Below are 11,823 nucleotides of genomic sequence, written 5' to 3'. Positions count from 1 at the left end.
ATCAAATGGTGATTTTCATTTTTAAAATGATGAAACAATTTCTAAAATTTTCGCATTTATCCTCAAGTTTTCCTTTGGAAATAAGAAAGAATGGTCGTTTAATTTAATTTTTATGACAAAAAAAAATTGTATGGTATGATGAAAAATAAGTTTACAACAAATTGTGAAGTTTGCTAATATTAGTAATTATTTATTTGATTGGTAAGTGAATTTGTTGTTAATAATAACAAGAAATATGATTTTATAAAATATGATAGTAGATATATCATATGAGCAAAAAGTTATTAGCAATTATTTTAAATAATTTACTTGAAAACGTTGTAAAGGAAGTGAGTGACTTCAACTTACACTGATGAAGCAATGGAAAACAATTTATTTATTTTCGAAAAATAGAATCGATATAGAAAAGTTTATGAATATCAGTTGTTAAATTTGGCCGAGTAGTGGGTAAATTAAAGTTTTATAATAAAGAAAAGAATCTGGAAAATTACAATATATGTAAGGCGCTGACAGAGACATAAATCAAAAGAGTTGGAGATTTATTGTTATTAATTTTTTTACTTTATTATTGGTTGCATTAATTGTTATGATTAATAATATAAAAATCTATTGAAAGTATTGGCTGAATTTTATTTTAATCAAGATAAAAAAAAATTTTGTGTGATTGATGAGGAGATAATTTGACAGAAACTAAAATTTATAGGTTAATTTTAATTATACATTCAGAAATTTTATTGAAAATAGTGACAGAATCTATCTAAAAATAAAATAGCATTAAATTGTATGAAAGATATATCTTAACAAAGCGATAATTTGACATGTAGATCATTGCTAAAATTAAATTATTTAAAAATTGGGTGTATGTTATGTTAATATTCAAAAAATACTTTTATTTTATATGATATTTGAGAAGTTAAAAATGTGAAAAATTTATAACTATAGTGATTAATAATGCACATCAGTATCATAAAATTTCAGTGGATAGTGTAAAGAAACCAGAGAGACCTAAATTTCTGATGAAGTTGCTGTGAAGGATTTCCAAAAAATTATTGTCTGTCTCATGTGTGATTCTGTGTCACTTGAGTTGCAAAATTTGTTTTATTTTTTGAGTGGATCCATCAAAGAGCTCCAAAATTAGTGTCAAGAATCAGAGGACAGTGTAAAATAAACAGAGGAATTTTTATTTATAGTGCGTTCATTGAAAAAAATCTCACAAAAATTATTTTCAATCTCAAGAGTGATTTTGTGTCATATTTGACTTACAAAATTTCTTTTATCTTTTAACTATAGAAAATTTAACCACAACTGAATGGTAATTTTAATTATTTAATTGCCTCCGTGTAGAAATGTAATTGAATATAGCAAATGAATTTAATTTTTATGATTAAGAAAATATCTATGAAGAGAGAGAATAGTAGACCTAGATAAAAATTATGTTTGTCATTATTCTTATAAGATCATTTATTATAAGTTCGATTGAATATTAGTTGAATTGTAATTTCATGATAAGAAAACGAATGAGTAATAAACGCAAGTATACTGCGATCATAGATAAATAAAAAAAATCAAAAGTTAAATTCAGTTTATTATAACTTTTATTAATGAAAAAGAAATAATAATTTTATAAATAATAAAAAGAAACGACATCAAATGTTACTGATGGTTTAAAAATTGCCGCCCTAAATCAAGATATGCGGTTAACCACGCGCTAACGTCCGTACAATAAGGCCCCGCGCTGTTGATAGTAAAAATAATAGGCAAGTTTTATTTGTGATGTCAACAGTTAAATTATAAAAATTTATCCTAAAGATAGTGTATGTGATTGAGTCACATGTACATGATGAAATATCCTCAGTAAATGTGAATGAATAGTGTGAAACATAACATAACCTAAAAACAAAACAAAGGATCAAGTGCACTGCTGCATACACATAAAAAATGTTGTTATGTTAAATAACTCAAATATTTATGTACTAATTTTTGACATTTTTCTTTTCGTGAAGTGGATTAAAATTTTTAATAAGTTAAATACTGTAAACAAATTGAGTGATACAATTATGTCAGCGAATAAGCTTGTAAGGAAGTTACATACAAGAAACAATCCAGCCTTGCCCATGTTTGAGTTTGATCACTTCATTTGGTACGTATTTGTTTATTGATATATTTTTTTGCTAAATTAAAAGACTTATATACTGACATATCACTATTTTTTCTAGGTACACATACACTCCAGATTTTTATGAAAATTGGGCTCCGTCTCGTCTACATGTCAGCTTGGAAGAAAGTCGTACTCCAACAACAATGGTTTGGTGAGACCATGAGTGAATTTAAAGACACCAGAAAAGTATGAGATTTGAAAAAAGGTAAATTTTCTTCAACATGACAAATTTATAACTTAACAAAAACATAACCATATTCTTTTTTCAGGTCTGAAGAATCAACCAAGAGTATAGATGAATTAGTCAGTATCGAAGAATCGTGGACTTCATAAATGAATTGTCAAACTATAAGGATTAGCATTCAGTAGATAAGTAAAGTTCAAAGAAGATTATTAATAACAATTCGGTGAAATACATGTGAGTTGAGAAATCTTTATGATATTGATTGAAGGTAGTACAGAAGGAATTATTTTTGTATAATTATTCCTAAGAAACTTACTAAATTATTTGCACATAATAATTCTCACAAATAAATTGAGAAATCAAGATTTATTTTCTGAAAACCTTTTAGTTATATAAGAGTGCATAGTTAGTCTACGTGATTTTGAAAATACGCAGTTCAGGTACAATTAATTATGCATGATTCTTTCTAAGAAATTTATCAAATTATTTGGATGTAACAATTCTCACAAGAAATTTTGATACTTAAAATTTATTTTCTGAACACCTTTTAGTACAATAAAAGTGTGTAGTCAGTCTATATAATTATGACAATAGGCTATTCAGAAACAATTCGACGGTCTAATTAGCAATTGGTCTAACTCGTTATTGTGTAAGGAGTGATTTTTTTATATTTTGATGTAGCAATAGTCGAATTATAAATTACAAGCTGTTACTCGCCCGCTCTGCTGGGCGCTTTATAGAATTACATTTTTAGATCTAGACTTGAAATTTAATTAGAGTATTGTTTAGACTTGCACAGATTTCAAATTCTGTCGAATTGGCATGCACCTTTTATCCATGTTATTATTCTAGCTAATATTCATTGTAACTTTCATTGTGCAATCATTATAACATTCCCGTGTCTTTCTTACAAAAATTAATAATAATTGATTTATCAAATTATTAGCATGCAATAATCCTTACAACTGAATTGTGGAATTAAAATTTACTTTTATACGCCAATTGTTGATATTTTTTAGGTAACGTGAATTAAAAATGTCATTGAGTTAACGAGTGTCAACAAGTGTAAAAATACAATTAGATCAGCGAACGAGCTTGCAAGCAAATTAGATACCAGAAACAATCAAGCCTTGCCCATATTTGATTTTAAAGAATTTTTTGGTACGTATTTATTTATTAGTATATTTCTTTGTTAAATTATAAAACTTACATACTGACATCACATTATTTTTCTAGGTACACGTACACTCCAGGTTTTCATAAAAATGGGGCTCCGTCTCATCTACATGTCAGCTTGGAAGAAAGTCGTACTCAAACAATTTTGGTTTGTTGCGGCTATAAGTCAGTTGGGAGACACCAAGAAAGTGTGTGGATTTTAAAAAAGGTAAATTTTTATTTTATATGAGAAATTTATAATTAAACAAAAACATAAACATAATTTTCTTTAGGTCTGAATAAGCAGCCAAAAGTAAGGGTGGATCATTGACTTCATGGATGGATTGTCAACAAAGAGGATTACCATTTAGTAGATGAGTAAAGTTGAAGATAAGTTATTAATAAGAAGTTAATAAAATAAAAGTAAGTAGAGGTATCAACACAATGTTGACGAGAGTCAGCTCAGGTAAAATTTATTGTGCATGATTATTTCTATGAAATTTATAAAATTATTTGCATGTTATAATTTTCACAAATAAATTGTGAAATTAAAATTTATTTGCTAAACGCTCTTTAGTAAAGTAAAAGTGCATAGAAAAATGTATACGATTTCGACAATATCGCTGTCCAGAAACAATTGCTTTTGCACGATTATCCCTAAGAAATTTATAAAATTATTTGCATGTAATAATTTTTATAAACAAATTGTCGAATTTAAATTTCTACTCTGAACACCTTTCATTGAAGTAAAAGTGCGTAGAAAAATCTATACGATTTTGACAATACGCTGTTCAGAAACAATTGCTTTTGCACGATTATCCCTAAGAAATTTAAAAAATTATTTGCATGTAATAATTTTTATAAACAAATTGTCGAATTTAAATTTCTACTCTGAACACCTTTTATTGAAGTAAAAGTGCGTAGAAAAATCTATACGATTTTGACAATACGCTGTTCAAAAACAATTAATTTTGCATGATTATTTCTAAGAATCTATTGCATTACTTGTATGATATAATTTCCATAAATTAATTGTGAAATTAAAATTTTCTATATGAACACCTTTTATTGAAGTAAAAGTGCGTAGAAAAATCTATACGATTTTGACAACACGCTGTTCAGAAACAATTAATTTTGCATGATTATTTCTAAGAATCTATTGCATTATTTGTATGATATAATTGCCATAAATTAATTGTGAAATTAAAATTTTCTATATGAACACCTTTTATTAAAGTAAAAGTGCGTAGAAAAATCTATACGATTTTGACAACACGCTGTTCAGAAACAATTAATTTTGCATGATTATTTCTAAGAATCTATTGTATTATTTGTATGATATAATTTCCATAAATTAATTGTGAAATTAAAATTTTTATATGAACACCTTTTAGTAAAATAAAAGTGCGTAGAAAAATCTATACGATTTTGACAATACGCTGTTCAAAAACAATTAATTTTGCATGATTATTTCTAAGAATCTATTGCATTATTTGTATGATATAATTCCCATAAATTAATTGTGAAATTAAAATTTTCTATAAGAGCACCTTTTAGTAAAATAAAAGTGCATAGATAGTCTATAATATTGACAATATGCTGTTCAGAAGCAATTAATTTTGTATAATTACTTGTTACATATATATGTAATTATTTGCATAATATGATTTTTACATGTAATTTTAATAATTAAAATTTATTTTTTGAACATCTTCTAGTAAAATAAAACTGCGAAGTTAGCCTATATGATTTTGACAATACCCTGTTCTGAAAAAATAAATTTTTCATTATTATTTAGAAGAAATTTATTGATTTATTTGCATACAATAATTCTAATAAATTATTTTATTAATAAAAATTCATTTTCTGAACACCTTTCAGGAAAATAAAAGTGCGTCGATAATCTATATAATTTCGACAGTACGCTGTTCAGAAGCAATTCTTTTTGCATAATTATTCATATGAACTGTATTGAATTATTCGTAAGTAATAATTCTCACACATGAATTTAAAAATTAAAATTAATTCCTGAACAACTTTTAGTAAATTAAAAGTGCGTTGTGAATTCGATACGATTTTGACCGTACGCTGTTCAGGAAAAATTAATTCTGCATTATTTTTTGTAAGGAATTCACTGAATTATTTGTATGTAATAATTCTTACACATATATTTAAAAATTAAATTTTATTTTCCGAACCCATTTTTGTAAATCACAAGTGAAAAATTCATAAGATTCTAACAAAACGTCAGATCCTCCTATTTGAAACTATTTTAGATTGGTTATTTACGTAATAAGTAATATTATTACAGCTATACGTAAAATCGTTTTGATTTTCCAATCATTTCGGTTCAAAAATTCGAATAGGCGTTGTGAATGTCGCTTATTCGCTGTCTCATTTTGAGCGATAAAGTCAACATTTATTTTTTCGTCTAAAATTTTTTCCGCTTGGGGCGCTTACTGTCACTGGTGCAGATCCCTATTATCGACAAATCTCTATCCTACAGGTTCTTAATAGCTTATTAGTATTTACTAGAAATTATTTTAGCGCGCTACGCGCGCCTTAATTCCATAACTTGTACAAATTACGATTAGTTAATTAATAATAAGAATTAATTAGTAATAATAATTAATTAAATCTTTAATAATAAGATGGTATTAAAAGATTAGCGAAAAAATTATTATTATTTAAGACAAATTATGTGTTACTATAGATAGTTTTGTAACATTATCACGTATTTTTTAATAGAGATTCTCCCTTATCCTTTTCTTTATATATCTTATTGCTCATTTCATTCCATGAAATAAATGTAGGAAGCGCCTAATACAAATGCAACCTTAATAAATAATAAATAGTTTAATAAATTCAAACGTGCCCGCCCCATACAGTCATTTTATAGATAGATAAATATAAAAAATTAATGCATATATTAGAAAAAAAAGGATAAATAGATAATTGTATTAATGACAAAATAAAATAAGAAAATTTCACTCTTTATTTAGAATTATTTTTTCACATTGATATGTAATTATTAATTTCGGTCCGGTATTGTATCAATTTGAATTTTTTATCATATCAATTTAGATAGTCCTAATTTAATTTACATTATTACTATTTTATTCCATTAATTCGTACTAATTAGAATTAGCTGATTATCATACATAGATATAATTTAAGTGCATCTTTAAAGTCATTTTGAGGCTTAACGTTCAATCTGTTTTAAGTTTTGACTTAGGTCTGTCTTAAGTCTTAGCCTTTTAATTTTAACTATGATAAAAAGCATTGTGGGAATATTTTTGTTTCATATCAGAAGCAAAAAGACACAGAAAAAAAAAAGAGTGTTGCATGGTAATCATTTCATGTACCAAATTTACATGACTTTCGATCACATAACCCTATATTTAGAAAATTTCAAAAACTATGTTTAATTCAAAAATTACAATAGTACATTAATGTTATTTATCGTATATAACTTGAATGTATATTGCATTGTTTTATTGATTATTGTTTAAGTTATTTAAACAGAACATAATTTTTACCTGAACATATGTCTTGAGTTATTATTTTAGTATCGTTTTAAATTCAATTTTTATCATATTAATCTAGATGGTCCTAATTTAATTCATATTGTTAATTTATATTTCGTTGATTCATACTAATTAAAATAAGCCCATCGACGTAGGTAGATTTTATATTACACTATCAGAAACATTTTTTGGACCTTATTGTTCATTTTGTCCTAAGTTTTCTTTAATTAAAAATTATCATAAAAAGGCACCGGGTAAATAATTTTTATTCATACCAAACGTAAAGAGAGTATAGAAAAAAAAACATAAGGAAGAGTATTGCATGGTATTCATGACATATACAAAATTTACATAATTTTTTATCACATATCTCCATATCTAGAATGAATTAAAGATTATGATCGTTTAGCAATTATATTCAATGAAGGACAAATTTTTAAATAATTGTTGACCTAATATATGAAAGTTATTAATTTCCATATAATTCTTTATAAACATAGTTTTTCACGCGATTATTAGTTCGTGGTTCGTGTAAGTACAATTTTAATGCACTTCTTGATTTTACTCGCGACATTGCTACATATAATTGCCCATGGTTAAAAACATCTTTATGAAGATCAATGCCTATACTTTCAAATGTTTGCCCTTGTGATTTATTTATTGTCATTGCAAAGGCTAATCTTATCGGAAATTGTCTACGTTTAAAAGTAAAAGCGTTATTGTGATCATAGTAGAGAGTGATACGATTGATAAATACGATTTCACCCATTTTATCTCCGGTTAATATTTTACATTTTAATAAAGTAGTTCCAAACTCTATTATTAATAATTGCGTGCCATTACATAGTCCTTCATTAATACTTAAGTTCCTGACAAGCATTACTACACTATATAATCTTAATCGTAACTCATGGGGAGGAAAATTGGGGGGATTAATTGTGTGTAAATATTCTACTAATATGTCAGCGTTAATATCACCATTATCACAGTTTTCTGTACTATCTATACTTTCATAAACATTTTCAGTAGAAGCATCCAACAAATCTACAACTTTATTATTAATATCATCTACATCTAAGTTTCTAGGTGATAAAATAGCTACTTTAGTTCATTTTTCGTAATCATTATTTTTATGAAATTTCCATAGATGTCTTCAACGATATCAGCAGTGGCAGGGGCTATCAATTCTTCAGGCATGTCAACATAATCATCGTTATCGTTTAGCGTTCCATTACCAATAGATAATAAAAATTCAGCCATCTCAGTTTCTTCAGGCAAAACTCGCATATTTTCTGTTAAAGTAAATTTAGAAAACTCTTTCCACAATACACTGAATTTGATAGACAAATTAACTAACTCTGTTCGTGTTGCGTGCAATTTTATTGGAAGTAATTGTCGAAAGTCTCCACCAAGTACAATTATTTTGCCTCCAAATAGTAGATTATTGTTTAATATATCACATAATGTACGATGAACTAATTCTAAAGCATGTCTTAAAGCCATTGGTGCTTCATCCCAAATGAATAAATCTATATTTTTAAGAAATTCATATTCTTTGGAATTTTTCTTTATGTTGGATGATGAATCGAAATAGAGAGGTACGGGCATCCCAAATGTTTTATGAACTGTCTTTCCTTCAGGTAATAATGTTGCTGCTATTCCAGTAAAAGCCATCGTACTTATATTATTTTGTTCACCCTTCAACATATGATATAAAGTAGTGTAAATAAAAGTTTTTCCTGATCCCCCTGGACCATCAATATAAAAGCATGTTGGTTTATTATTGAGATTTTCTTTTTTTAAAACAGCATTATATATGATATCAACAATTTCTTTTTGAATTTTATTTAACTTTTCATATTGTAGTTTACCGATATTTGTATGCTCTTCATATGATGGTGAATCATCTTCATCATTTCCTAGTTCAATTAGTTGTTCCATAGTTGGATATTGTTCCAAATTTGATCCTTCACTAATTAATAGTCTAGATATTTGAGCATAAGCTTTTTGATTAGCAATGTTTTGTTCAAAATTCCTTGAGAAATCCTGAGACATTGAAATTTTAAAAATGTCCCATAGTAAGTGAGGATAAATAGGTTGACAATATATTAATATACGCACAAATAGTCTTCTGAATTGTTGAGGCATTATCCAAGATTCAGCTTCAGTTAATGCCCGAGTCCATTCATTATCGTCTTCAATTAACCCTAATGCCAGGCATGTTTCAACAAATGTTTGATGTGTAATTCCATTAACCATTTTTAAATCATCAAAGCTTGTTGCACCTTTAGTATGAATTAATAACAATCTTAAATGGAACAATTCAGTTTGGTTTGGAGAAATTGAATACATTCTACCAATGACATTAAATTGTTTTTTACGCTTGTTCCAAGAATGAACATTCGAATTGTTTGAACTTTTTTTGAAAACATAGTGAGATGGAATTTCTGCATATGAAAAATTCCTAGCTTCTTCGTCTCTAGCGTTTAATGCAAAATAATCAATTAGCATAGTTTTTTTTTCTAAAGCTTTATTTATAACATCATCAGTTCCAGATTCATCGATTGTAACTGTATGTTGATTCGGTAAATGTACCGGTAATCTTATGACTGCATGGCTTTTTTGTTGTAACTCTTTATTTAAAATTCTCCAACACGCTTCAACAGGACCAATATAATGCCCTTCAATGAATTCTCGAATTTCATCATGGTCAATTACTCGTTCAGTTTCAGGATTTAATATGTCTACAGAAGCGCAATCGTGACCTTTATATATATATAATTAAATAAGTACTTAACTGCTTTGATACTTGCAACAATTTCTACGTTAATATGGCAATTTAACATTAACAATAATTCTTTATTATAAGATACTACATGTCTGTTATCAACTTTATAATCGTGACCTTTAGTGTATTGTCTACCAGTATTCATTCGTCTATATCGAGGATAACCATTTTCATCCATGGTAGTTTCTTCCGTATATGATTTAGGATATTTCTTTGAACATTTGCCATCAACTAAACACCAATCTCCACAAGGGCCATGAATCATGTTTTTCATGACAATATTGTGAAGAGTTTCATTGTCATCCAGATCCGGGATTTCAGCTGAAATATATTTGTCTACATCTGTAGGAGTTGTTATTTTACTGTCTCTATCTAATGTAACTAATAAATGAACATATGGAAGTCCACGTTTTTGATATTCGATTACGTATACATATGCTAATACTGTTCCAAAATGCTTTTGTTTTACTATAACATTAATTAAATGTTTTACTTTTCAACTAAACACTCGAGCAACTAAATCTGGTCTATCAGCTGCTGTTTGACCAGGTAGTAAATTTTCTACAATCTCGTCCCAATTGGGATTGCATGTCATTGTAATAAATAAATCAGGTGTTCCATACTTGCGGACGATACACATTGCATCTTGATATTGTTGAATCATGTACCTTGGTGAATTAACAAAAGTTGATGGTAATATGAAGATTTTTCCAGGGCATTCAATGTTAATTCCGTTTTGTTGATTAGTTTCGTTACGTTTACGTATATAATCAATTAAGCCTTGATATGATTCAGCTCTCAACTGTTTTTGATGATTTCTGTAGTAATTAATTCTATCTTTTTCAATTTTAACATAACTATCAACCACCCATTGTTGAAATAATCTACGACCCATAAGGAAGACATTAAATTCATCATGAATAGCTATACAATATTTAACATAAGCATTTCGTGAAACAGTTTTATTTTTGTTATTACACTTTAGATTTATATGCCAACCCTGTGTACCATAAGGATAAAATAATGGATAAATCCAAGGTTCTACATTAGGATCCATTGTGCTAACTGTTCTTAGTTGTTTGGTATTTTTGTTTCTAACTGTAACATATGATTCAGGGATATCTCCATCGGCTGTAGTAGAGAAAACAGCAACTTCATTAACGCGTTGAAAATTATAACGACGTTTATCCATGCCAGGTTTTAGAGAGAAGAGTAGTTGCAATTCAGGTTCGAAATTATTGTTCTTAATAGTTTCTGCATGTAATTCATCTCTCATCATCAAAAATGATTTAGCAAACACATTATGTTCTCTCATGATTAATTCAATGTTTTGAACAATTTCGGCATCTAATTGTGAATTTTGTTGACAGCGAAAGTATGATGCTTCATTAGCATCCACAATAAATAATTGGCCATTTGTAGGGAATTCATTTCTTTCAGGATATAAGGATTCATTGATTTGATAGTAAATTTGACCTTGAATTTTGAAACAATATGGATCAGGACGTCTATTATTAAAATTTACTAAATTTGCATTGAAAGAAGCAAACGAAAATGAACTGTTGTAATACCGTATTCGTTCGAAGAAATGGTTTGATTTTGTTTGAGAATCATTGAAAAGATTTTGTAAAAATAAAGGAATTTCTGGTCGACTATTGAGTGTTACTTCACCATGACTACAACAATCGTTAAAAGAATTTTTCTTATTGGCAACTTGTTCATCAGCAAAATGTCGTGCTTGGCAATTATTACAAATTATATTCATAGGTCCTAAATAATGTTCCGGAAAAATGTGATTATTTTGAACCGCGTTAGTAGTATAAAGTACATTTTGATCGTCGGCAGATTGATTCGAATTATGTTGAGGCGCAAATGTACTATAACTATGTTCAAAGTAATTATGAATATTTTCATTACGTTGATTATTAATATGATAAACGTTGTTATAAGTCCCTTGATCATCCGCACAATTGTCATTTAAAGTACTGTGATTGTCAACTGGTGTATTTGA

The 11,823-nt window shown here is 27.6% G+C and overlaps 1 protein-coding gene across 4 annotated transcripts in view; it reads right to left on the bottom strand.

Moving 5' to 3' along the window:
* Positions 1–11,823, bottom strand: part of LOC141533470 (dystrobrevin beta) — a 633,463-nt gene that overhangs the window by 208,798 nt on the left and 412,842 nt on the right. The gene's annotated exons all lie outside the window — the stretch shown is intronic.

Source organism: Cotesia typhae, unplaced genomic scaffold (genome assembly GCF_013202065.1).
Source record: "Cotesia typhae breed Kobodo isofemale line unplaced genomic scaffold, CoteBio_Ctyphae contig_9, whole genome shotgun sequence".
NCBI lineage: Eukaryota > Metazoa > Arthropoda > Insecta > Hymenoptera > Braconidae > Cotesia > Cotesia typhae.
The sequence above is the reverse complement of the archived record's forward strand: the minus strand, read 5'-3'. Positions and strand labels throughout refer to the sequence as shown.